This window comes from Mustela putorius, unplaced genomic scaffold (genome assembly GCF_011764305.1).
Source record: "Mustela putorius furo isolate JIRA1106 unplaced genomic scaffold, ASM1176430v1.1 tig00001130_pilon_pilon_pilon, whole genome shotgun sequence".
In the NCBI taxonomy this organism is placed as follows: Eukaryota; Metazoa; Chordata; class Mammalia; order Carnivora; family Mustelidae; genus Mustela; species Mustela putorius.
In genome coordinates, this window is record NW_025421584.1 from 2,518,322 (window position 1) to 2,546,249 (window position 27,928).

Here is a 27,928-nt window from a genome sequence, read left to right on the forward strand (position 1 = left end):
ATATATATATATATGAATTATATATATGAATAATTATATATATGAATATATAATTATATATATATATATATATATATATATATATATATATATGACCCAGGATTTCCTGTAGAACTTGTCATCTTTGGAGCATTCACAGTGGAAAATAAAAAGTATCCTTAGTCCTCTTGTTCCCTGTGGCTATGATAACACAAAGCTGTGTTCTTTGGACACTTTTTGCTGCTCCAGCAGTCCATAAGAGATTTCCTCTTTGTCATTAAGCCACCATCATGAGCAAATTGTTTTGTCAGTTGGCCAGGACCTCCAGATACTCAAGGATCACGTTAGCAGGAAACTCCAGCTGCGTGTGTGGCGGTGCGGTGGCCATGCCTTAAAGAAAGCTTCATTTTTGTTTCAAGTTGTCATAATCTTTCATTGGGCTCAACAACATTAGATGAAAACACATCCAGGGGTGTTTCTACATCTGGAAGTTAGCTGTCCCGCTGAGGATAGTCAGGGTGACTCCAGGGAGTAACCAATGGAAAATGATGAGGAAATCACTCTGAAAGCCAGAGAAAGAACTCTTCATTGCACTAAGATGCTCAAAAACTATTAGATCCTGTGTCAGGCCCACATGTACCCTGGGAGTAATCAGACTCACCCAAGGCCCCGGGTCTATTCACCTCATCCAGCTGTAGTTCATCTACTCTTCATTTCTTTAGAGCGGAGCCAGCGTGTGCCCTACCCAGCATCTGCTCTGCCGGGAAGTATATAGGAAGTCTCTAACCAAGACTGCTGATTCATTTACTCAGTTAATTGGTGCTGCCTGTGGCTTAATTTGCTTAACTCGCTGGACTCCCTGTGTGTCCTCGGCCAATGCTAACCACCTAGTCCTTGGTTTTAGTTCAGCCTTCTTTATTCTGGTTCAACCATATTCAAGTTCATCTGTACTCTAGTACTCTAGATCTTGGTTCGATCACCTGCACTTTAGCCTGTGATTTGATCTTTGGTTTCCACACTCTTCTTAACCCTAAATTTTCCCTTTTAGAGCCCAGACTGTGGTCATCTCCCAGTCCTGGTGTCCACTGGCGCCCAAAGCCCACCTGCTCCCTGATGTTAGCTATTCAGTCAAGATACCCTGAAGCCATCTTTGACTCTACTCCACTTTCCCTCGGGTGAAGCTCAAGTTCAGGGAAAAGGTAGGGTGAAGGGTAAGGTTAGACTCCCAAATAGGATGAGCAATAGAATGGGGATGGGAGAAGGGGGTGTCTGTTGTGTACATTTCCTAGTAGCTTACAATACTGCACATTTAGTGGTGTGATTAGGGTTATGCAGTAAGTATGAATGTCAAAATAAACTCATCAAAATGGCAGAGTCAAAATGGCATCATAAAAATATGCACTTGTGCTGCCATCTCCTACCTGACAATAAGTGTTACAAGGCAGCATTAATAACTCTTACTCTGTAGCACTTCTGAGTTTAAAAAACTGCCGTTACCTCTCATATTTAATAGATTTCAGAATTGTAAGATACATTATATATATATATAAAATCATTTCTCAAAATATATGCATCTTAAAGTCAATGTTTATCATCACTGTAAGCCAAGTTTCAGTTGTTACCTTGCTGTCATTGCCTACTTTTTTAATAATTAATTTTTGTATTGAAATATAATTAACTTACAATGTTATACTAGTTTCTAGTGTATAGCATATTGATTCAACAATTCTGTGCATGATACAATGTTCATTATGATTAAGTGTAGTCATTTAAGTGTATCTGTTACAACGTTATTACAATATTATTGACTATATTCCTTATGCTGTAATTTTCATCTCTGTGATTTATTTAGTTTATAACTGGGAGTTTGTATCTCTTAATTCCTTTTATCTATTTCACCCATTTCCCCAACCACCACCTCTCTTATAACCACCACTTTGTTCTCTATATTTAAGAGTCTATTTTTTGTTTATTCATTTGTTTTGTTTTTTTTAAAATTCCACATGTAGGTGAAATCACATGTTTGTCTTTCTCTATCTGACTTATTTCATTTAGTCTAGCATCTTCTAGGTCTATCCATGTTGTTGAAAATGGCAAGAATTCATTTATTTTTATGAATGAGTCATATTCCATTATATTTTATACCATATCTTCTTTATCCATTCATCTGTCAATGGACACTTGGGATCCTTCCATGTCTTGGCTATTGTAAATAATGCTGCAGTAAGCATAAGAGTGCATGTATCTTTTTTGAATTAGTGTTTTTGTATTCTTTGGGTAAATACTCAGTAGTGGGATTTCTGGATCATATGGTATTCCTATTTTTAAGTTTTTGAGAGACATCCAAACTGTTTTCCACAGTTGCATTTGAAATTTAAAATTTATTTTCAAATTGAAATTGAAATGCAAATCAAGACCACAATGAGATATTATGTTATACCTGTAAGAATGGTTAGAATGAAAAAGACAAGAAATAACAAGTGTTGGTGAGGAGGTGGAGAAAAAGGAACCTTCATGCACTGTTGGTGGGAACGTAAATTGGTGTCATTGCCTAATTTTTTTTCAATATTTAAAAAAATATTTATTGATTGATTAGAGAGAGAGAGGGAGCAGGAGTGGGGGGGAGGGGGCAGGTCAGGGAAAAGGGAGAAGCAGACTCCCTGCTGAGCAAGGAACCTGTGAAGATTGGTGGTGGGGATGGGGAGGTGGAGATAGTGGGATGGTGGGGGGATAGGCGTTGGGGGAGTAGAGGGTGGGGGAGGGCTTGATCCGAGGACTCCAGGATCATGACCAGAGCTGAGGGCAGACACTTAACCAACTGAGCCACCCAAGTGCCCTTCAGTATTTCTTTTTTCTTTTTTCTTTTTTTCATTATGACCACCTCCTCCTCCTCCTCCTCCTCCTCCATCTTCTTCTTCTTCCTCTTCCTCCTCTTCTCCTCCTCTTCTTTTTCTTCTTTTTTTTTCTTCTTCTTCTTTAACATATAATGTATTATTTTCCCCAGGGATACTGGTCTGTGAATCATCAGGCTTACACATTACACAGCACTCCCCATAGCACATACCCTCCCCAATGTCCATCACCCAGCCACCCTATCCCTCCCCAATTCCCCCAGCAACCCTCAGTTTTTTCCCTGAAATTAAGAGACCTTATGACTTGTCTCCCTTACAATCCCATCTTGTTTTATTTTTTTCCTTCCCTACCCCCTACAACCCCACACATTGGCTCTCAAATTCCTCATATCAGAGAGATCATATGGTAATTGTCTTTTTATGATTGACTTATTTTGCTTAGCATAATACCCTCCAGTTCCATCCACATCATTGCAAATGGCAAGATTTCATTTCTTTTGATGGCTGCATAGTATTCCATTGTATGTATATCCCACATCTTCTTTATCCATTCATCTGTTGATGGACATCTAGGTTCTTTCCATTGTTTGGCCATTGTAGACATTGCTGCTATAAACATTGGGGTGCACATGCCCCTTCAGATCACTACATTTGTATCTTCAGGGTAAATACCCAGTAGTGTGATTGCTAGGTCATAGGGTAGCTCTATTTTCAACTTTCTGAGGAACCTCCATACTGTTTTCCATAGTGGCTATACCAGCTTGTGTTCCCACTGACAGTGTAGGAGGGTTTCCCTTTCTCTGCATCCTCGCCAACATCTGCCATTTCCTGACTTGTTAATTTTAGCCATTCTGACTGGTGTGAGATGGTATCTCTCTGTGGTTTTGATTTGTATTTCCCTGACAGTGAGTGATGTTGAGCACTTTTTCATGTGTCTTTTGGCCATTTGGATATCTTCTTTGCAGGAATGTCTGTTCATATTTTCTGCCCATTTCTTGATTGGATTATTTGTTCTTTGGGTGTTGAGTTTGATAAGTTCTTTGTAGATTTTGGATAGCCCTTTATCTGATATGTCATTTGCAAATATCAGTTGTCTTTTGGTTTTGTTGACTGATTCCTTTGCTGTGCAAAAGCTTTTGATCTTGAATAAGTCTGAAGAGTTCATTTTTGCCCTTTCTTTCTTTGCTTTTAGTGATGTCTGGCCCTGGGCTCTTGTTTGTTGGGAGATTTTTGATGACTGCTTCAATCTCCTTACTGGTTATGGGTCTGCTCAGGTTCCCTATTTCTTCCTGGTTCAGTTTTGATAGTTTATATGTCTCTAGGAATGCATTCATTTCTTTCAGATTGTCAACTTTGCTGGTGTATAATTGCTCATAATATGATCCTATAATTGTTTGTATTTCTTTGTTGTTGGTTGTGATCTCTCTTCTTTCATTCATGATTTTATTAATTTGGGTCCTTTCTCTTTTCTTTTGGATAAGTCTGGCCAGGGGTTCATCAATCTTATTAATTCTTTCAAAGAACCAGCTCCTATTTTGGTTGATACATTCTGTTGTTCTTTTGGTTTCTATTTCATTGATTTCTGCTCGATTTTTATTATTTCTCTTTTCCTTTTGATCTTAGGCTTTCTTTGCTGTTCTTTCTCCAGCTTCTTTAGGTGCAGGGTTAGGTTGTGTACTTGAGGCCTTTCTTATTTCTTGAAAAAGGCTTGTATTGCTATATACTTTCCTCTCAGGACCGCCTTTGCTGTGTCCCAGAAATTTTGAACAGTTGTGTTTTCATTTTCATTTGTTACCATGAATTTTTAAAATTCTTCTTTAATTTCCTGGTTGACCCATCCATTCTTTAGTAGGATTCTCTTTATCCTCTATGTATTAGAGTTCTTTCCACCTTTCCTCTTGTGATTGAATTCTAGTTTCAAAGCATTGTGGTCTGAAAATATGCAGGGAATGATCCCAGTCTTTTAGTACCAGTTGAGACCTGATTTGCGACCCAGGATGTGATCTATTCTAGAGAATGCTCCATGTGCACTAGAGAAGAAGGTGAATTCTGCTGTCTTGAGATGGAATGTTCTAAATAGATCTATGATGTCCATCTGGTCCAGTGTGTCATTTAAAACCTTTATTTCTTTGCTGATCTTTTCCTTAGATGATCTGTCCATTTCAGTGAGGGGGGAGTGTTAAAGTCCCCTACTGTTATTGTATTATTGTTGGTGTGTTTCTTTGATTTTGTTTTTAATTGGTTTATATAATTGGCTGCTCCCATGTAGGTACATAGATATTTAAAATTATTCAATCTTCTTGTTGGACAGACCCTTTAAGTATGATATAGTGTCCTTCCTCATCTCTTATTGTAGTCTTCGGCTTAAAATCTAATTGATCTGATATAAGGATTGCCGCCCCAGCTTTCTTTTGACATCCATTAGCATGGTAAATGCTTTTCCACACCCTTTCTTTAAATCTGGAGGTGTCTTTGGATCTAAAGTGAGTTTCTTGTAGACAGCATATTGATGGGTCTTTTTTTAATCCATTCTGATACCCTGTGTCTTTTGATTGGAACATTGAGCCCATTTACATTCAGGATAACTATTGAAGAATATGAATTTAGTGCCATTGTATTGCCTGTAAGGTAACTGTTACTATATATTATCTCTGTTCCTTTCTGGTCTGTTACTTTTAGGCTCTCTCTTTGCTTAGAGGACCCCTTTTAATATTTCCTGTAGTGCTGGTTTGGTGTTTGCAAATTCTTTTAATTTCTTTTTGTCCTGGAAACTTTTTATCTCTCCTTCTATTTTTAGTGACAGCCTAGCTGGATATAGTGTTCTTGGCTGCATATTTTTCTCATTTAGTGCTCTGAATATATCGTGCCAGTTCCTTCTGGCCTGCCAGGTCTCCATGGAGAGGTCTGCTGCCAATCTAATATTTCTACTGTTGTATGTTACAGACTTCTTATCCTGAGTTGCTTTCAGGATTTTCTCTTTGTCACTGAGACTTTTAAGTTTTACTATTAGATGATGGGATCTGGACTGATATTTACTGATTTTGAAGGGGGGGTTCTCTGTGGCTCTGGATTCTGATGCTTGTTCCCTTTGCCAAATTAAAGAAATTCTCTGCTATAATTTGCTCCAATAAACCTTCTGCCCCTCTCTCTCTTTCTTCTTCTTCTGGAATACCAATTATTCTAATATCATCTCATTGTATGGTATCACTTTTCTCTTGCCTTTTTCCCTTGTGGTCCAGTAGTTGTTTGTCTTTCTTTTTCTCAGCTTCTTTATTCTCCATCATTTGGTCTTCTATATCACTAATTCTCTCTTTTGCCTCATTTATCCTACCAGTAAGAGCCTCCATTTTTGACTGCACCTTATTAATAGCTTTTTAAATTTCAACTTGTTTAGATTTTAGTTATTTTATTTCTCCAAAAGGGATTTTATTTCTCCAGAAAAGGATTCTCTAATATCTTCCATGCTTTTTTCAACCCCAGCTTGCACCTCACTAATTGTCATTCTGAACTCTAGTTCTGACCTATTACTAAGTCCATATTGATTAGGTCTCTAGCTGTTGGTACTGCCTCTTGTTCTTTTTTTGTGGTGAGTTTTTCTGCCTTGTAATTTTATCTAGATAAGAATAGAATGAATGAGAGAGCAAAATACTAGAAGGGTAGCAACAACCCCAGAAAAATATCTACTAACCATTATATCAGAAGAGACCCGAAACTGGGAGGAGAAGAAAGAGGGAAAAAAATGAAAAAAAAAAAAAAAGGTATATATTAGACTGGTGAATAGAACAGAGCCACGCACTTGATTTTGGGTGCATTTTGGTTTGTTAGAAGAAACAACCTACCAAAATTTTAAAAAAAGAAAAACTTATGTATATACAAAAATAAGGGTAAACACAATGAAGGAATGGAATATGACTGTAAAGATTAAAATTTAAAAAGATTCTAAAAAAAGAATTGATAAGATAAGTTGGTCAAAAAATGAAAAGGGAAAAAAAAGAGGAAAGAATGTGACCAGGTTGGCAACTAGGAAAAAAGTCATGTGCTAGATTTAGGTTATATTTTGATGTATTAGGAGACATTTTAACCCAAAATTTTAAAGAAAAAAAAACCTATATGTATACAAAAAATAATGTTAAATACAATGAAGAATTAAAATATGAGTATAACAATGAAAATTTAAAAAAAATTTTAAAGGTATTGATAAGATAAAATACGTTAAAATAGTAAAGGGGAAATTTTTAAAAAATAGAATAAGAAAAAATGAAATTTAAAAATTTAACTTTGAAAGACTTAAGAATCATTGGGGGAAAAGCCATGAATTCTATGAGCTCTGGAGTTCCATAGTTCTCATTGATCGGCTGGATGTTCTTGCTGATCTTCTTGGGGGGGACCGTTGCCATGATTTTCAAATGTCTTTGCCCAAGGCAGAATTACACCACCCTTGCCAGGGGCCAGGCTAAGCAATCCGCTGGGGTTCACTCTTGAGAGCTTTTGTTCCCTGACGCTTTCCATAGAGTTTTGGAGGATGGGAATGAAAATGGTGGCCTCCCAATCTCCAGCTGGAGGAGCTGAGAGCTCGGCCCCCACTCCTCAGTGTGCCCTCAGAGAAAAGCAGTCAATCCCTCCTATCAGCCTGGTCTCTGACTGCAGGGACCTTGCTCACCCGGCCTGTGACCAAGCATTTCTATCTCTGGCCCATGGCCCCATTTGGAGTCTCCAAACCCAGCCAATTCCTGCAACATGCTCCCTCACCACCCTTCCAGGAGAAGGAAGGTGCATCTCCCCAGATCTGCCACTTGTGGGGTCCCTGCCCTTTGAGATCATGGTTTAAGGTAACCCTGAGCTGAGAGCCCCTCCTCGGCTCTGTCTCTATCGCGGGCTTCCCTGCTCCGATACTTACAGCTCTACCACACTCAGACACCCCTGGTCTTTCTGTGACCTGGTGGGTCCTGAGACCACACTGTCCTCACAAGTCTTTCCCCCCTGCTTGGCCTCTGGAGTGACATCCCTCAGTGGAGAATACTTCTGATTTTCTGCTATTTTCTGCTACGATGCTCCACTGCTTCTCGGAACCAGCCCCTCTCCCTGGGGTCTCTCTTCCAATATATCACCTTGGATTTATTCTCTGCACATCCTACCTTCTGGAAAGTGGTCGATTTTCTGTTCCAAGAATTGGGGCTCTTCTCTTTGATGTCCTATTAAGTTTGTAGGTGTCCAAAATGGTCTCATAACCATCCAGTTGAACTCCTGGGACCTGAAGAAATTTAGTTCTCCTACTCCTCTGCCATCTTGCTCCTCTCCACCATTGCCTAATTTTTAAAAATGCCAGCATCAAAGACTGCAGCATGGGTGGCAGCAACCTGGAAAATCCCAGGGACAATCATTTTATAATCCCTAGGGGCCAAATACTTTGGTGGGGGAGGAAGGGAGGGAAAGATGGTGAATCAGATGGATTTGGCAATTCTTTAAGAGTAAGTTCAAAAGAAGGCAAAATCTAAATAATTGCAAAGCCAGCTTAGGAGATCAGTACAGTTGGCTTCTAGCTCTTTGATGGATTCCTTTAGAATGCACTGTGGCATTAAAACTCTTCATGACACAGAGGATAGTTTATGTAGAAAACCAATAGCTTTTAGTGATGCTGAGTCAAAAAGCTGTTTGGAAGAGTTACAGTAAGAATGTGAAGATGTTTGTAATGTATTTTTCTTGTGTTTTCCTCTTTTATGTATGCATTTTAGTATAAAACCTAAGTCTAAATAAGACTAAAACCATCCTTTCAATACATATAAATAAAAACTCTCCATGATACAAAGAAGCTGTCTCATAGTTTGATGGGGTTTTTTCTTTCTCAGTAATGGTGCATCTTATAAACAGCAGCTCTGAGATCATGAAATGAGAGTGCCATTTGGTGACTGAGATGTAGAGGACACTTTGTAGTGTTGTGACTCCCTGGTCCTCCCTTTGACATGGATTCTTAGTTGTTAGGATTCATCTGGATCGTGTCAGTTTCCTTCTGCTCTGGCAGATTGATTCAGCGTGGCCAAGGAACATTCCTTAGGTCTCTGTGTCGAGACACTCCTAGTAGCTGCCTACATCAAGACCTAAGTTGATAAATGCCTTTAAAATCTCTGTGCCTTCTAAGAAGCCAGACTCAGAGATGGAATAGTGAAAGACATGGCAGAGGACAAAATATGTGCCAATATTTGCAGGGCAGCCTGGAGAATATAGGGGAGGACTTTCAAGCAGTTCCTTGCTCAGCCAGGAAAGTGTGTGATGAGGAAATGTTGCAGTCAAAGTGCATGGAACTCAAACTTAATGGGACCAAGGCTACACTTCAGGAGTTCACCATGCTCATGCCAGGATTTGATTATAACTACAATTTCAATGCTTACATTCCTTTTGGGGGAAAGACAGATACCTTAGTGTTATGGGCTATAATGTATTCATTTTCCTTCCCAACAGCCACCAGTTTCCTTAATGGAAATGACATTTCCTTGTTGAGAATTTTCTTGGCCAGAAAGCCATCCTGATCGCTGCCTCTCTTTGCTTTTCCCCCACAGTAGAGCCCAAGGGGATCAAATACTTTCCCATCTGCCTTCTGCTATAGCCAGAGTGTCAGCTTGGGTCAGTGACTGACCCAGGCTTGACCAATCAGATGCTTTCTCTTGGGGACTCTGGACTTAACATGTGACACATAGAAAAAAGAGACGTTTCAGAAGTTAAGAGTCATCACAGTGGTGCCAGTTACTATCACAGTGATGTCTTGATCACACTGTACCTGAAACAAGGATAGTGTCTTATTTTATACAATATGACCCTTCTCTCCAGGTCTTTTATGATTCTTTCTGTCCTGAGACTATTCTTTTAGCGTCCCTCCAATTCTGGGAGCACCAAATAAAATCTCCTTAATCCCTCATTGCTTCAGAGAGCCAGAGCCCATCTCTATTACTTGCTACTAAGAACCCTGACTGATTCAACAACATCCCATATAGGATAAGTGGTGTCACAAAAGGGAGAAAAACTGAATGATTTTCCAGGTGTCCTCTTTTGTGTCATTAGAAGGAAGAGATGGAGGAATGGAATCTTTTTCTGGAAATCTCAAAGAACACAATGATGCTGTATCATCATGGGCAGTGGTTCTGCTAAAAGGATAATAGATAAGGCTTTTTATGGTTTCTTTTCCTCAGGATTAGATGACTGGTCTGTACCACAGATGTTCAGTAGGAGAGTGTTGGACACAGTCCCTGTGTCCAATAGCCTTCGTCCTATCTTTTCTTCCTTATGGTGCCCAAGGAGAGAAAACCAGATTTGCTTAATATTTTAAAATTAAGCATAATACTTTAGCCTTGCTAGACCAAGAACTGCCACCTCCCTCTCCAACAGAATTATACAAAGGAATTTGTGGAGAGGAGCAATAATTTTGATGACAGATAGCTTTGCATCCTGGCAGAAGGTAGTTGGTAAATATATGCATTTATTTGGCATTCAAAAATGGTTCCCTTGTTGATAAAATTATCCTGGACATTTCTCTACATACTTGACGGCATGAAACAAAACAGAAATGGTGGGGCTTCTGGGTGACTCAGTGGGTTAAGGTCTCTGCCTTCGGCTCAGGTCGTGGTCTCAGGGTCCTAGGATTGAGCCCCGCATTAGGCTCTCTGCTCTCTTTCTGTGTCAAATTTAAAAAAAAAAAAAAATCTTAAAAAAAAAAAAAAAACCAGAAGTGGCAACCAATGGCACACCTTAGAAGAAAGATTAGTCTCCGAAGTTAAGTCTTGCTTGGTGCCCTCAGTGAACTCTACCAGCAGCATCCCTCAGTGCAGGAACATTCAGAATTGCCCATATCTGGAGGCAGTTTGGAGGTCCTCAGCGGTATTACCCTTGTGTCTGTGCAGTGCTAGTGGGGTGGAGTTGAAGACTGTGGCCATGGTTTCTTGAGTTCCAATCCATGTGGCTCTCTAAGCCAGTGCTGTGCTTCCTGTGGGAGTTAGACTTCTCATTCCCTCCCCAAAAGGAGAAACCAAAATGTGAATTATTCTTCTAGTAGAGGCAATGCATTTGACTGGCTGGTCATATTTTTTCTTATGCAGCCAACTAGGCTTAGCAGCTCTACCCCAGATGCTGAATTAGCCTCAGAAGCAAGTTGACAACTTGGTCCTAGCCTAGAGAACCCAACAGGCTGGCCACTAAGCTCCTCCTCCTTTTCCTCAGTGTTACAAGAAGTGAATACAAAGGGATCTTTTCTGCAACTCTTGCTCTAAAATTGGCAAGAGAAATTAAAGCAGCAGTGCAAGATTCACTTGCCCAGTCAGGAATATTTCTGTTAGTTATGCATAGGCTGAAGAGAGATTAAAGATGAATACTCGTGCAAAGAGGAAAAAAACCATGAAAGAGCTGGAACTTCAAGGTAAGTATCACAGATAAAGAGCAAAGCTAAGGTAGTCAGTCTCTGACTCAGCGCTTCTGAGTTTCTCACTCAGAGGTTTCTTTCCTTAATGAAATGAGAGTTGATGCTTTAAACCTTATGTGCTCACATTTCAGTTTGGGAAGGGTTGGCAGGGAGATGAAAATCCTCCTGTCCTAGTGTGAAGGAGGAAAGATAGCTGGAGTTGAAGAGCACAACTAGGAAAAGGATAAGCTCCCCTGAAGTGGGTGGGAGATGTCCGAGATGAGCCTAACCCCCTTCCCTTGGTGGTATAGAACTGTGGTCCTCAAATCTGATGTGCATCAGAGTTACCTGGGGACTCGTTCCAACACCGACCGCCAGAGTCTACTCTCAGGGTGGAATCAGGAAGTCTGGGTTGCAGACCAAGAATTTGTATTCCCCATGAGTTCCCAGGTAAGGTGGATGCTGCTGGTCTAGGAACCACACTTAGAGAACCACTGATCCAGAACCCTGTGCTGGTGACAAAAGGTTGAGGCAGAATATGGAGCCTCATGATGCCTGTTGTTGGCTAATACCCATGGCGGTCACCATATCTGGTTTGCAGGCCTATTTAGTTCTGCACTTGGGCCCAATCTATATTATAGGTACTGGTGAAAGTCTCAAGGGGTACATCGTAGAAGGGAGTCACATACCTTTCTTGGCTCTCTAAAGTACTCTAGAATTTATTCCCTGTCTCAGACACTATTTTTGTACATAGGAGATGTTAGAACTTTTCTCCTGGAGGCTAGAGTAGCAAGCACATCAGGAGAAAGGCTAGGCCCAGTTGTCCATGGCATTATGTAAAAATGAGGAAATGTGACTTTAAGAAAAGAGATGATAGAACAGATTCTATAATTCAGAGCAATCTTGATATTGTGAAGGTGCTGGCAGCATCCATCCTTTGAATCACAAACTGCTGCTCTTGGACATGCTCTTCTGGGCTGCCCTGGCAGACTGCTGGTGGCCGCTGTGGAGATGAGGATGTCATTCTGGCTCTCATTAGTGCAGATGGATTCTATAGTTCAAGGACTTCTGCTTCTTAGTGAATCAGGCAAGATTTTCTTTGGCCTGCTAAGAACAGAGGAAAGTATATGTGTGTGCATCTTAGAGCATAAATTTTCAACTGTTCTGTTCTAAGGACCTCATTATACTCTTAGAAATGACTGAGTACCCCCAAAAGCTTGTGTTTTCCAAAATAAAAATAATTAGGAGGAGAGTAGTGTTGTTTTACATTTTTGCAAACCTCCTTCATGTCTGGCTTATTTGCTGGATATTTGCTACAGTAGCCTGAAAAGGGAAGAACATTTGACTAGCCTTTTCAGATAATTGTGGATATTCTTCTTTGTAACTACGTCAAAATTTAACCAATGGCAGTTTCTTAAAGATCAGTTGCAGTGTAGAATCCAAAACCATATCAATGATCTATTAATATTCTGTTGTATTCGAACACTAAGCATGAAGAAAGATCTGTCCAGGGTGTAAGAAAATTAGAAATTTTACTGCTTCATCTAGGGTGTCCTTAATTGAGGCTCTTTTTCCCCCTCTGAGTTTTTGATGAGGAGGAATTTAATGACTAATGACTGGTTTGTGCTAAGACATCAACAGTTGTACCCACCATTGCTTCCGTATGAATGTCAAGAGAGTGGAGAAGGTAAATAGCATTTTAGTATCATTAGGAAGATAGTTTTGGCTCCATGGACTCCTGGAAGGGTCTCAGCAACCCTCAGAGGTTCATCAACCACAGCTTGAGAACCACTATGCTAGGAGAATGAGGTAACAATTATATCCTATATTTTTATCCTACTGGCTCTTTGTTCCTTTCATCTTTCAGTGTTATTAATGAAGAAGACCCCAAGATCACATTAAAACTCTTCTAATTTATTCACGACATCTAATTATAAGGCAAAACAAGTCACAAAAAAAAAAAAAAAAAAAGAAAGAAAATTACGAAGTCTCTTGAATGCAATAAAAATAGTAATTAGTAACCCAGTGGGAAGTTAGCCTCTTAGCAGTCAGATAATGAATACAGTATAGTCTAGAATACGTGGGAAAATATAAGATTGAACTTGCTGTAAATTTATGGGAACCATCATGAGAAACTTAAGAAAAATGGAATCAAATCATGTCCATTATTTTTTTGGTCCTTCTATTTGGTAGAAATAATGGGTATGACTGGGACCTCTGAAAATCCCATGGTGCTATGGGGGAGAGGTCAACCACAGAGCTAGGGCTTTGGGGATGACCTCTAGGGAAGGTGTGGGTATGAGGACTACTGAAATGTAAAAAGCCTTTACACCAAACCTAGGCATCCCAATCCTGAGCTGCGCCCAGCATCCTGTTGACCTGCGTGTAGCCACTCCAGATTCATGAAAGATCAAAGAGCAGCAGAGTCTGGCTTCTCAGTCAATGTCAAGGTAACAGCTCCATGCCCTATATCATCCTGGATCCTCGTCTTCCCCTGACATAGAGGCTTAGAATTCCTCATCTTGATGCCTTGTCCTATAGACCTCCAACTTGACCTTGACTCTACAGCTTTGTATAAAGCATTCCCCAGGTTTGTGTCTTAGGGCTTCTGGCACTTTTCTCACCCCATACCCCACATAAGCCTGGTCCGTCCATGGTCTCCGATTTGAATTGAGAGCTGGAGTTTCCTTGGCCTTGATCCCCGAACTTCCTGAACTGTTGGTATTTTGGTATAAATATCCGGTTAACAAATTTCCAAGGCCAGTGGTATTCCTTTGGAAACTCAGAGGACGATTTGTGGTACAGGTATGGCCATGATGGTTAATGAATTGTAATGAGGAATCACAAAACATACTTCAAAAAAAAGTAAATCTCTTCTCAGAGAGTCTGTTGGCCCTGCCCGTGCTTTTGACATATAGAACAAAGGCAACCCACGCCATCCAACAAAAGTAGGCATTGGGAGTCTTTCTGAGGATTAAATTCGGAGTTTGACCCTTCACACGAAGACTGAAGTGATCTGAAACGAATCAGTCAACAGCCAAGTGAAACTTCTGTAGGAACATCAAAATTATTCATAATGGAAGCATGGCTTGTGAAGGAACCCCAGAGACTGCTGAATGCAGCTCCAAGTGACAGAAATGTTGCTTGTCCACCGCTTTATCTTCAGAGCCCATCCAAATGTTGAGCACATAGTAAATGCTCAATAAAGATCTGATGGGTAAAGCAATGAATTAATGGATCATCTGGGCAAGAGTAAAGGGATCTTCGGACATGTCTCTCTAGATCTTCGTCCCATGAGTTTGGATTTTAAGGTGCCTGAGTGCAATCAGTGATAATTCTCGGCAACAAAGATAATCTCAGCCCTTTGGAGACAGGCAGGAAGCAGGAAAAAGAAGTAGGCATCCTACGAAGGGTGAGATGACAGTATTTTAATGCCGCATGGTCTGGTTGTTAGTTTCTTTGTTTATTTCTCTTTTGTCATCCAAAAACTTTTTACTTTTTTTTTTTTTTACTATTTACTGGTTTTTTACTGTTTACTATTCCAGCGTTATTGCAAATGAACTGTAAGAAATGAATGAAAAGACTTTATATCCACACTTGCGCCAAAGCTTTAAAAAAGAGCAGGTCCTTTTAGGCTGGCCTAAAGTAGCTGTGAAAGAGGTAGCTCACCAGGGAGGCGGGCATCACAATTACAAGGGCCCAGCTGCACCTCCTTGGTGATTCTTACTTCATTGATTCCATTTTTTTTTTTTTAAGAAAGTTAAATTTTTGCCTTCAGTATTATCTCTGGTCTACTGGGCCCTGTTACTGTATACAGCTTGGCACAAACTGAGGGCTTGTAGGAGGCAGAGTCTAGAACACATGCACGTGTCATGAACCCAAGACTACTTCTAACGTCTGACTGCGATAGGTCACAGGGCCATCTGCACTGGATCACCCATCTCAGCATGGGGGTGAGAGAGGGGGAGCCACCCAAGTGACAGGAGCAAATGACTGCCACTTCTTTGGAAACATCACATGAGTACATTCTATTGATACCAACATCGTTGGGTGACACACTAATAATACAGAGTATCAGTGAAGGACAAGATGGCGGCATGGGCAGCTTTTGGCCATGACTGGTTTTAAGTTCTAATGTTGTCGGCTCTTCAACAACTAGATATTTTTCAGACAAATGGTCCTCACAAAGGGAGGGCAAGCTCTTTCTAGCTCCTGACTAAAAGAGCAGTGAGGAGCTCTGGAGTTAATTCAGTTCTACAGTTGGGTCTCTCTCTACATTTAGAGATTACAAGGACAGCTTGATGTGAAAATCCTCTGAGAAACTGGTGGCTGTGGCTGTGGCATTGGGAAACTTTCTTTATTTTGCAACTCGGTGTATGATAATATATTTTTAAAACTCTGTACCAGATTTAATTAGAAACAAATTTGATACCACATCCATTGGCTTGATCTCACTCCCTAGACTCCCTGATACATTTTGTCATAGAGCTTTTTCTCAAGGGCAGTCAGAATCACCCAGAACAATAGCCGTATGGTTCCGAGGTACAGAACTTGAGCTCTGGAAGTGGGCAGAGGCACCCAAGATGTGGTACATACAGTAGAAGCAGGACTTGAACATGTCTGTCCACTTCCAGAGCTCAAGTTCTGTACCTCGGAACCAGCAGGGGGCACGCTGAGGGCAGGGGGTCTGCCTGTTGTCGAAGCCCTTCCATGTGGAGCACTTTGTTTCCCCAGAGTGGGCCTCGGACTACGTGTGCGTGTGGTGTGGTATCGGCGTGCGGTGCATGAGCCTGTGGTGTGTGTGTCTGTGGTGTGGAATGCGTGTGACTGTGTGTGCTGTGTGTGTGGTATGTATGCATCTGTGGTGTGTAGGAGATCTGCGTGTGTGGTGTGCCTGTGAGGGTGTGTGTGTGTGTCTGTGTAAGCACGTGTGTACGCATGTGATGTTCTTGGCTTTGTAAGGAAGGGGCCTTTCCTGAGTTTTTTACCCCGGGCCCGCAGCCGGCAGTCTCGCCGTGTCGGCATCCGGCCAGCCTCGCCTGAGTGCTTCAGGCCCTGGCACCTGCGCCTTTTGGATCTTCGACCCGCTTCCCAGGGAAAAGCAAGACTTTGCCCCGAGATAGGAAGATGCCAGCTGCATTCCTTGCTTCAAAGCAAACCAGCCTTTCCTGAGCTCCACAATGAGAAGCCCCACCTTTTTCCTGGCCTGAATGTTTACTCCTTTTCCTCAAGCGTCTAGAGACTGGGGTTGAGCTCTCCTCACTTCAGCCTCTTTCCAGCCGCCTGGGTCAGGGGCATTCCCAGCTGCGGCCTCCCCGGCCTTCCCAGCTCCCAGAGATCAGGTGGGACCCGCTGTGCAGGCTCAGGGGGGATCTGCCAATGAACTTGCCCCTCATTTCTTGCCTGCTGCCTCAGAGTCTCCAGGTTAAACCTCCTCAGTCTGCATGGGATCAACAGAGCTTTCGTAAATGCTCTCTACACAGTGTGGTTTGCCACGTGGGAGGGCCCTCCGGGCCACCAGCTGGAATATTTCCAGTCAGATTTCCTCTGGGTGGGGGGGGGGGGGGACCCAGAATGATCATCCTGCAGTGACCTGTGTCCATCCTGGGACAAGGGTCTGGGGTTGCGCTGGCTGCCGTGAGGTCCCTCTGTTCTCCCTCCTAGGCAGGGGATTTTGTCCCACGGTGACTTTCAAGGGAAGAAAAAAGCAGATTTGGAATGAAGTCTCCAGGACTCGCTGCCGTTCTGAGGGATTATTCTCCTCCTTAATTACTTCTGAGCCATATGCCTTCCCCCGCTCCCGGTGAGTGACCTGCGCGCCGTGCCTTCCCCGGGCCCTGACTTTGGCACCAGCCTGGCTCAGCCCTGTCCCATTCCTGCTGGCAGCAGGGAGGAAAGGCTTTGCTCAGGAGAAGACAGATTAGTTTGATTCCAGCCTGCAATTGTTTCCTAAGTCCCCACGGGCTGGGGGGATCAGCGCTGGATCCGCATCTAGGGAACCACAGGAGCAAAATCTCAACTACCCCGGAACTCGGAGAGCAAACCTCGTCTACGCACCCTGCAGAGTGGGAGGGAGGGGTGCCCCCTGCCTCCTGTCCTTCCGCAAGGTCCCCTCCAGCTCCTGCCCCTCCTCCGTCGTCCTCCGCCCTCGCCTCCCTGTTCTCTTCACCCTTTGGCGTTTGGTCGTCTTAAATACAAAGAGCGGATGGGAGAAACGTGGCTCGTTCCGATGGATGCTGTCAGGGAGATATTCCAAAATGGGACACCGTGAGTTGTGCCCCTGGAAACGGCCTTAGTCCCTTGACCTGGAAATTCCTGGGTGCCTAAGCTTTGGTGATGTTCCCCGGGAGCCACGCAGGAAGGTGGCCCTGGGGAATGCAGTTACTGAAAGGCTGAGACGTCTCCTTGCACATTTTCCCTTTCTGTTTGCTTTCGCAGCAAGTGCAGAGTGAGGCTGCAGCGAGGTTCCCAAGCATTTCGACCGCATCACCGTGTGCTTGACTGGTCCCATAGCGGGGTTCTGTGGTGCTCATGCTTCCCAGGGGTGTAGAATTGCCCGAAGACCCTAGATTTCCTTATATGGCCCCAACTCAGCCTCCCCAGAGGCCATAGGCCCCCTCTTTGCCACTCCTGTCCCCTCACAAAACAGCACACAGAGGTTGTGGCCGACGGGAGGCCTATCCTGAGCGCAAGTCTGGTGGCTCCTGTCACGTCTGGGGACTGCCAATGCAGCCTCCCATGATCTCAAGCCTGGACCATTTCATGGTCACTTTATGGGTGGTGGGATTTTGACTGGACCGGATTCTAGCTAGTACCTTCTGAGCACTTGGTCTGCTCATTTAAATTTCCAAACAATCCGGGGCATCTGGGTGGCTCAGTCAGTTAAGTGGCTGCCTTCGGCTCAGGTCATAGTACTGAGCTTTTGGGATCAAGCTCCGCATCAGGCTCCCTGCTCAGTGGGGAGCTGCTGCTTCTCCCTCTGCCTGCCGCTCTCCCTGCCTGTGTTCTCTATGTCAAATAAATAAATAAAATATTTTTTTAAAAATCTTCAAACAACCCCACACTGTACGTATTACCATGATTCCCATTCTTCAGATGAGAGAACTAAGGTTCCACTAAGTTAAGTACCTTGGCTGACGTCATACAGCTTGTTCACTGAGCTGGAACGCAGGCCAGATCTGTCACCAGAACCAGAGTATTCTATTCCCCTTAGGACTCTAAGACTGAACAGTAAGCATTTTGGAAGGAAAGCTGACAGAGCCAAAACTCTACCTGGCTTCACAGAGATAGTGTGTCTGACCCTACGGGCAGGGATTCCTTCCTGGGGCTCATGTTCATGTCCAAAGCTGGGCTTCAGGATGCCGCTGAAAGCCCCCATGAAACTGTGTGCAAGGTGCTGTGGGTATGTGTGGTATATTTTTTTGTGAAGAAAGAATGCATGATTTCAGTGATTCTTGAAAGGCTGGTGCCCCCCTAAGGTTTAAGAACCTCAGACATTGTGACACAAGGTCCCATCAGTTCTCTCCATTGTCTGTCCCTCTTTTAGGCTTTCTCTTGCCTACACCATCTGTGCTGATCACTCTGTTTTTTTTTTTTTTTTTTCATCACTGGGAATCTAACCCAGGGCCTGTTTGACGGTAACAGGAGGTGAATGGCCACAAAGGCAATGGACCTTTACTCTCACACCGCTAGCGGACGTCCATATGCTGCTGGATCCATCTGACCTGCTGCCCAAACTCCACAGATTCGGCACCATCTCCGGGGGGACACAGTGGACACAGAGCCCAAGGAGGGTCCTGGCCAGTCTACTCTGAGGTGTTACACTAGGGTATGAGGGTCTGATCTTACTGGTGTGAGGGGCGGTGGACCAGCCAAGCTGGTGTCCCTGCCTCCCTCTGCTGGGTTCTCACTGGCAGCTTCACTCAGAATCACAGGTGGCCTCACCCATCCTTTAGGCAGGATCTTGAACTTGAGCACAGGGACGTTCTGAGAGTCGTGAGTCTGACCCTAGCCTTTTTGGCTCATTTTCCTGAAGTAGAAACTGAAAGATGAATTCCCTATGGAGCAAACTTGAGCGGGGCGAGGGGTACAGAAATGAAAACCCCAAACACCAAACGTTCCTAAATGATAGTTTTCTTCTGAATAGAGGTCATTTTAGAAATAAAACCCTGTGAATTATGGGCAATCATTAGCACGCCGGACCCCGATTAGGGTGGTCCAAGTTAAGAGGAGGCATGATGAAAATCTGGCCTTCATTTCTCGTGCTCTCTTTTTCTGAAATTGGCCAGGAGGCCATGACACTTTCCATCAGTTTTCCCATTTGTCTCTCGTTGAGGACAACTGGCCTTCATAATCAGGAACAAAGTCCTCTTTAATCATTCTTCCTTCATCCGCACCCCATTCCCCAACCTGAAAACCCCCTGGCTTTGATGGATGGAGACCCTGTCTCACTCCTCAAAAATGCCCACAGTAAGAGAACTTCGTTCTTTACCTTAACTTGTCTGATCTTACCTGACACTGGATGCCAACAGAGCCTCCCATAGAGTCTGCTTAACAATAGGTCACTCTATCTGAAAGTCCTTTGGGAACTGGTTTGCTTGAAACTGAGAATTGATTTTAGCCCTGAGCTGACTTACATAATTTTTGGAGGAAGGCACGTGGAGGTAAATTCATATAGGACTTGGACCCCAGTTTGCAGCCATCAGTGGACCCCAGGCTGGATCGGGGGGTGAGCCACGTGTTGTGGGTCACACCATTGTTGCATGTTCACTGTTTGGATAGAAGAGAAAGGTCCAGTGGAAAGGCCCAGTCTTAAAAGAATTTCTTTCCTCAATCACAAGTTTTAACAATTCATAGAGAACAGAATACAGTGCAAATAAAGCACTTCTTATTCTGGGCTTTTAGGAGAACTGAGTCAGAGATTTGAAAGGGGGGTGGCTTGTTTGGAGCCACAGGGGAGATACAGATCTCCAGGATGGGTTAACATTCCTCATTCAGAAACTGACTTCCGGGCCCCTGACCTGGTTCTGCCCCTCCCAACCTGTGACCTTGAACAAGCAGCTTAACTTCGTGTGCCCAGTTCCCTACATGTAATATGGGGGAAGTAACTTGCCTTGTAGGGCTGTCTTGAGGATTATGGGAGTTAACGTATATACTGACAGAGTTGAAACTGGCTCGTGGAAAGCACTAGATAAAAATGACCCATGATTGAAGCCACTGCTGCGGTTGTGGTAAATACCACCTTCATTCTCGAGGATGCCAGAGTCCAAACCTCCATGCTTTTAAGGGTGTGGTCCCTACCAGCTCATCTTTCCCTGGCCAGAGTCCCATCACTCCAGAGAAAAGTCTGGTTCTCCTAATCTTAAAGGTCTCTTGGAAGGGAGAGTCCATCAAAGCCTCCGTTATCTGATCTGTAACCATCCTTCAAGTCAGAGAGTTTTCCTTATAAGTAAATTAGCTTCTCTTCTTGAAATTAAAGCCATTTCCTCTCATTTAAACCACTTTAAGATGGAGAAGTGTTCTTGCCTTAAAATAACTCTCCTATATTTAAATGCTTGATTAAATCCCTTTTCTGCCTTTTCTTCTCCTGAAAAGAGTCAGAGTCACTTAACTTTTCCCTGGGGTTCATTTCTATTACCTACTTGAATTGTTCATGTTCTTGCCTTCCTGTTTTCCATCCCTGCCTCTTAAAAACCAAAGCCATGGCTGAAAAGAGTCAGTTATGACAGTCATTGCTGATGCAGCGGGCGAGGGAGAAATTTCTTCAAAACTCTTGTCCATTCTATTCCTGTTGTCTTGGTATCTGCCACGCTTCCATGGCCAAAGTCAAACATACCAGTGAATGGTGCCCAAACTTCTGCCGAGGTGACCCTTCTTGACCATGTTTGGTGTCTTATCCCTTGCTTCCACTTATCGTTCACCATCTTCAGTTCTTCTGGTCTTTCTGAGCCTGTCAAGGTTGCTAGACTCACATCCAAATACAGAATTAAATCTAATGAGCAAGAAAGTGAGCTCCCCAAGGGAGAACCTTTTACGCTCCATCCCTGGACTCATCATGATGACTAGCCCACAGTAGAGCTTCAGCAAACTTTGCAAAACACATTTCCTAAGCCACCACCAACAGCATGAGGTCTCATTAGGACTGAAGTAGGCCCTGAGGACTAACGTGACATTCAGCGATAGATGTCCTTTCCCCCATATTCCCATGTGGAAATGGCTGGGCAGATGTGACATCTCTTAAGTAGGGTGTACCCACGTGGAAATGTGGTTTGTAGACTTTTTTTTTTTTTACCAGAGTGCTATTTCATCTTGGAGTTGGGCAATTTCAAGAAGCATTTACAAAGCCTCACAAAAAGAAAACTTGATCTACTTCAGGAGTGGATTCCATTCTGATGAGCTCTTCGGAGAGATATGGAAGGGAAAAGTAGGACATTGTGAAATCAAACCAACAATTACAATGTCTTATAACTCCAACTTGGTTGGCAATTATTGGTTCAAGTCACACTTTCCACAGGGTCAGTGTCTCAGAACAGTGTTCTTCAAAAATTACACAGCCACTTGTTAAATATGCATAAACCAGATTTATTTCCATCTGCCCCAGTATGTGTGCCCTCCCCCCCAATCAGCTGGCCCTACTCCCTGCTCCTGGCTCTTTCTCTTTCCATGGCTTTGTTATTTCTGTGTTTTTGTTTTTGCCAGGGATGCCCTGCCCCTTATCTAGTCCAGGGACATCCTGAGAAGCATTTAAATTCCACCTTGAGGTCCCCTTTCTCACTGTCAGTATCCTCTCTTTGTTCATATGTGCAAGTTTTGTCTTCCCAATTACTCGTCATTGAATGTGGGCCAGCGGCAACAGTCTTATCCCAATTTTATAGCCCCCAGCAAAGGGTAGTACAAAGGACAGAGCTCCTGATCAGTGGACTGCAAACCCAGTCAATTTCCAGAATCACCTGAGCTGTTCTTAAAAATATCTACTAAGTGAAAATCTCTGGAGGGGAGGTCCAAGAATCAGCTTTTCACATTTTTTTTAAATGTTTAAATTTTTTTTAATGTCACAGGTGTTAAGTCTGATTATAGGTCAGATTTGAGAATGCCCAATGATGTGAAAGGACTCTGTGTCAAGTTTTTGGCAGTTCAGTGATAGAGCTTCTGAGCCTTTGACTTGTTCTAACAAAACCAAAAGGCTTTCTTCCTAAGAGGTGCTCCGTGAGTCCTGACCACTGGAGTCCATGAAAACATTTAGCTGCTATGATGCTACACGCATGGAGATATTGGCTTTCTCTTCCCCAGAGATATTTATGTCTTTCCTTACTTCGCATCACATCCACCTCCAAACTAAACACCACTGGTCTTACTAGCCAGTTGATTTTGCATCCAGATGAATGGGCTTTGCTTGGCAACTATCATTTTCCATCTCTCCTGCTATAAAAGATGGCTTTTCCTTGGCCAACATACAGGACAAGTTCTCTTCAGCTTCAGTGCTTAGTAATGGTTTTGTTCATGACATGCTTGTCCATTCTCAGAAGGGACAATCCCAACCACTGTCATTACCACTTTACCATGCTCTCTTAGACAGTGCCCCCCTTAAATGTGGTGCTGGGCCATTCATCTGTGCCAGTACAGCTCAGACTGCAGACTAACCTGTAGACACATGCAGCCAGCTTTTGCTCAGAGGTTTGCCTGCAGTCTTTCTAATCTGTGGTTTGGACTCTCCTATAAGCCCCTCACCTTGGGCCTAGGATATTCTTTAATATGTTGACATGAAAAATTTTCTGAATTTGAAGCCATCAAATTTCACTTCTCATGTGCTATCCATTTCTTGTCTTATAGCTTACCGTAAGGACATAATATCAATATTAATAAAACCATTTATTGAGAACCTAATATGTGTGAGACAATGTACTAGGTAGGTTCTGGGACTGCAAAGATTCATAAGATAAGGTTCTTGCTCGAGAGATGACCACACTCTGATGAGAAATAAAGGATTCCATTCATAAAAAAGCAATTTACAAAGACACACAGCAGATATCAAGCCTAAGATAAATGGCTCAGGCACTAACCACACTTAGGATTAGAAGGAGGACTTGACTATGCAGTGCTTGAAAGCCTGGGGGCAGGGAGGGAACTTGCTGTATATAACATGCAGGCTGGCATACAGCAGGTACTCAGTAAATGCCTGCCAAACTAATAAATGAATGACCAGCTGGATGGTGGTAAGATAGGAAGAGGGCCTTAGAATATAGGTGGACCATATTGAGGAGAAGGACACACACACACACACACACACACACACACACACACACACATACACCCCACAGCTGCTTTATCAATGAAGCATGATCCTGTTTCATCAGGGAGTAACATGAGTGAGAAATTTAGGAAAATATAGCTCTGTTAAGGTCAATCTTTTTATTGTTGGGAATCGTTAACTGGGCAATAACTAAATTAATAACACTAAATATTGTTTATTTAGTAAGTAAATTATCAGTAAGCAAATTATTAGTAATTTAAGAAGTAAATTCTTTTCACTAGATGAACTCTCACTGTGTAAATTCATTGGTTCGCCATCTCACAGGGACTCAAAGGACAGGCCTTTGTATAGATGCCTTTGCTGAGCTACGTTTGGTCACTACCTGATTTACTTTATAAGCAACTCATTTCTATTCCACCTTGCCCCAAAACAGATTGCATATTAAACGATTTATGAGACCTGAGCTAGGAAGTAAGACACAAAGAGGCAGAGAGATGGAGCAGAAAGGACTGAAAAGCCGCTGGACTCATTGGGTCTTCTTGCAGCTTGGGCAAGAAAGAAAGCACACGAGTGACTGAGAACCATGAATCAAAGAAGTATCTGGGAGAAGAAAGGAACAAAACCTTTCTCCTTGCTCCTAATTTCTGAAGAAAACCTTGTCATGGGGCTGTTTTTAACCCCGATGCCTAGTTAATTGCTGCTTTTGCCATTTTTACTACCAGTGAGACTCTTAGTACGGGTAGCTAGTCAACTTTCTCTGTGCCCGGCACTGCGCTAAATCTAATACATGCATTAAAAAAAAACTTAATCCTACAACTGCCCTGTGAGTAGGTCCTGACCCTCCCCGCTCTTGCCAGAAGTTCTCTGATAATACGCATCCCTTCCTAAGAGCAGCTGGCTGCTCTCCCTGAGCTGGTCCTCTCCAGCCTAGGAACCCACTTGCAGAGAGCAAGCGGACTGCAGCCAACAGGACCCCTGCCCAGTGGGAGCTAAGAAGATCCCACCGCAGAGACCACTTTGATCCAGACAGTGGAGCAGGCACAAAAGCTATGTCCCAGCCATACAGCTCAAGGAGACTCAGGAGGAGGTCTTCAGGTTACACAAGAGAAGAAGCAGCTCTAGTCAATGGCGACACTGGATGGTCGACCACCATGTTAGTCGTTTGGAAGAAACCATGTGCCCTAATCTCAGAGTCAAAGAAAATGTTTCCAGCCATGAACACTAGAGCAGGTCACTCCACATCTCTCAGATCCAGATTCCCCTGTGAACAGCGGCAGGAAAGGAGGTCTGCCACCTCCAGTGTGGATTCCAGGGGACCGGACTCGGAAGTGTGTGTGACACATTGAACATGAAAGCTACAGCATATGATTCTGCTCCAATATAAAATCGTGCATGTTCTTGTGTCTACATGGGACCTGAGAGTCACTAAGAGTTCCTCTTATCTGTGCCTCAGTATGTCTTCTTTTATTCTTTCTGCTACCTTCGTGACCCCTTCAACCTGCCCCAGGTCCTGGTGACTGGCTGCTTCTCTCCCCTTCCTGTCCTTTTCCTGTTTTCACACTGACTGTAGATAGGAAAGGAACAGAAAAGGGAGGAAAAGAAAAGTGAAGAGAAGAATATTATTTATAAACATCCTTATTAAAAAAAAAAAAAGGACAATTGTGGAACAAATGCTCCTCTTCTGCGGTGTCACCTACCTACCAACTCACGCTTCCCCACACCCTCTAGTTTCTTTATACGTGGTCGTGATTTTCAAATGTCTGTGATCACAGAGAAGCTACGTGATGTGGCTCTGTGAGTTCTTATTGAACACTGCCTTGAACGGTTCCCAAGTTGCTATGTCACCGTCATAATTATTTTCGCTACTGGCTGTGAACTAGCCCATGGAGTAAAGTATCTCATGATGAAGATCTGAATTTTATAATTGTTGGACATTTAGGTTTATTTTAATAAGTACTTCCATCACAAATACCTTATGGTATTATAGTCTTCCTTCCCCTTGTGAATTAAAGGAAAAAGTGTTTATAATTTTTTTTTTCTAAAAGCCAGGCAGAATTTTCTAAATTCCCCCCACACTGAGGATTTATCAGCCTTTGCTGATCTATTCTGCCTTATCTTGCTTTATCCTCCTGGGATCTTCTGGTCAGTGAGGCAAGGAATTAGCTGCTGTTCCTAATCATGACTTTTCTCTATCAACAAATCTGTTTGAATGTTGTTTCTTGTACTCTCAAAAGGCCAGAAGAAGGGGCGCCTGGGTGGCTCAGTGGGTTAAGCCTCTGCCTTGGGCTCAGGTCATGATCTCAGGATCCTGGGATCGAGCCCTGTATCGGGCTCTCTGCTCAGCAGGGAGCCTGCTTCCTCCTCTCTCTCTGTTTGCCTCTCTGCCTACTTGTGATCTCTCTGTCAAATAAATAAACAAAATCTTTAAAAAAAAAAAAGAAAGAAAAGGCCGGAAGAATTAGGTAGCTAGCCAGATAGCACTTGCGTCATGGTTGTCAACTTTGGAGACATGATCCTGTCCAAAGCACCAAGAGGAAGTCTACCCAACAGAATGACCATGTTGAACAGCAGTGTCCCACTCAAGCTCTGGGGAAGGTGTTGGTTCTTTGACCCTAAAGCAAATGGATAGATAGCTATAGTCATTGGGGTCCAATCAGAAAAATGAGAACTACTCTAAGAATTTAATATAGCAAGGCAGGGGCATAGATAATGGAAAAGCCAAGAAACCAATTGGGAGTGGTGAGGCAGCTGAGTGATCACCGGAGGCGGGAAGTCACTTCTATCCCCAGGCTGAAGGACAGAGCCAGGGTCATCTGGTAGAAGCTGGGCCCAGGGGACCTGCTCCAATAGCACTAAAGTTATGGCAGAAGAGATGCAGACCTGCTGGAGATGCCATCCAAGACACAGAGAGACAGGGAGAAATGCCCTGGCTTCTCCTCCCTCCAGCCTTTCAGTCTCCCCACAACGCCTCTCCTTGGTGGACTCAGCTGGACACCCTGCGTCTCAAGAGTCTGGGACACACAGCTTGCAGGGGTGCAGCACCCCCTTCCCTGCTGCAAGTGAATTAGGGAAGGGATGAGGAGTGAGCCCCAGGGCAAACAAAGAATAAGCACAAAATCATAGGGCTAAATAGTCATTCAAAATGGCACCGAGGCAAGAGAGGAAAATCCTGCGACGTGCTGGCCAAGAAAGCAAAAGAGAACGAAATGGTTTGGTCTTAAGTACCTAGATCAGCCATATACAAGTGCATTGTTAGTTGCAAATGGTGCCTCTAGCACCAGAAAATGACTTACTGTTTCCTGCAGAACATTATCTGGTCTTGCCACCCTTGTGACCACGAAAAAGGACACAAATAAGAGGGTTGGTGCACAGCTGCTGAGACGGTACCATGCCCATGCCCCTGCCCCATGAGAAAGATGGTTCCTTTTGTGCCCCAGACCTGCTGGGGGCAGATCTGCATCCCTTGGCCATGTGCTAACTCTGTCTTCTGATGGGGTCACACCAGGGAAAGTAGGCTTAATCAAACCTTAGCATGAGAAAGGGAGCTTAGAGAATATACCGCCTCTACTGCCTCGAACACCCAGTGTCAGATTCTTCCAAGTCTTCTAATAGCTCTAGCTGTTACAAGGGTAGTCTTTTTTTCTTATTTTATTTTATTCATCGGGAAGAGAGAGAGAGTGAGAGCACAAGCAGGGAGAGTAGCAGGCAGAAGAAGCAGGCTCCTTACTAAGCAAGGAGCCAGATGGCAGGACTCGATCCAGGACGCTGGTATCATGACCTGAGCTATAGGCAGATGCTTAACTGACTGAGCCACCCAGGCATCTCAAAGATTGTCTTTTTCTAACTGCTACTTATATTTCTGCAAGGAGGCTCTTCTTCCACAAACTCAAAATTAAAAGAACAAGTAACAAAGAAGGTAAAAGAGTCGTCCCCACTCGGGGACGAGAAGGACAGAGCCAGGATCATCCCTGGGAAGGTTATTTCAAGAACATCTCATTTTCAGGGAGTATCAGACAATCTTCCACTCATTTCCTTTGAGATTAGGTTCCAGTAGAGTAAGACTGCCTGGGTTATTTTTGTAGTAGCCACTAATGGAGTGTCCACTGATGTGTCTTTTACAACATTAGGTTCTGGGAATTAACAGTTGAATAAGATATCATCCTTACTCTCAGAAAATGCACAGTGTGGTAAGAAAGGCAAGCATCAAGATCACTGGCTTGCAAATATAAGAAATACAAGAGAAAAATGAACAAAACCTGATGACGCCTGTAGGAGGGAGAAATTGACTGTGTTTGGAGAGACCCAGAGAGGGTTTCAAAGACAAAGGACATTTGGGGATGAATGGAGAGAGCCTGAGCGTGCATCCCAAGGCTTCGATTTGAGAGAATGGTTGGACACAGCCACTGTGGTTTCTTGGGGATGAGGTTAGGTAAGCTGGGGCAGTGTGCCTAGGTAATGCCTGAG

At 43.3% G+C, this 27,928-nt stretch overlaps 1 protein-coding gene and 1 long non-coding RNA gene across 3 annotated transcripts in view; both read left to right on the top strand.

Annotated features, from left to right (window-relative positions):
• Positions 1-1,208, top strand: part of LOC101670359 (mitochondrial poly(A) polymerase) — a 130,724-nt gene extending 129,516 nt beyond the window's left edge. Inside the window, exon 13 of the transcript XR_006608805.1 lies at positions 1,028-1,208. The gene's annotated coding sequence lies outside the window, so the exon portion shown is untranslated. The remainder of the gene's footprint in view (positions 1-1,027) is intronic.
• Positions 1,209-16,115: 14,907 nt separating this feature from the next.
• LOC106006381 lies at positions 16,116-25,741 on the top strand. 2 transcript variants are annotated; one of them, XR_006608807.1, is made up of 4 exons: positions 16,116-16,556; positions 16,879-17,017; positions 18,839-19,029; positions 21,509-25,741. It is a non-coding gene; the product is annotated as an uncharacterized LOC106006381 (long non-coding RNA). The 2 variants fall into 2 exon arrangements; XR_001180405.2 differs by having other exon boundaries at positions 16,117-16,556; positions 18,839-19,042.
• The last annotated feature ends 2,187 nt before the right edge of the window (positions 25,742-27,928 follow it).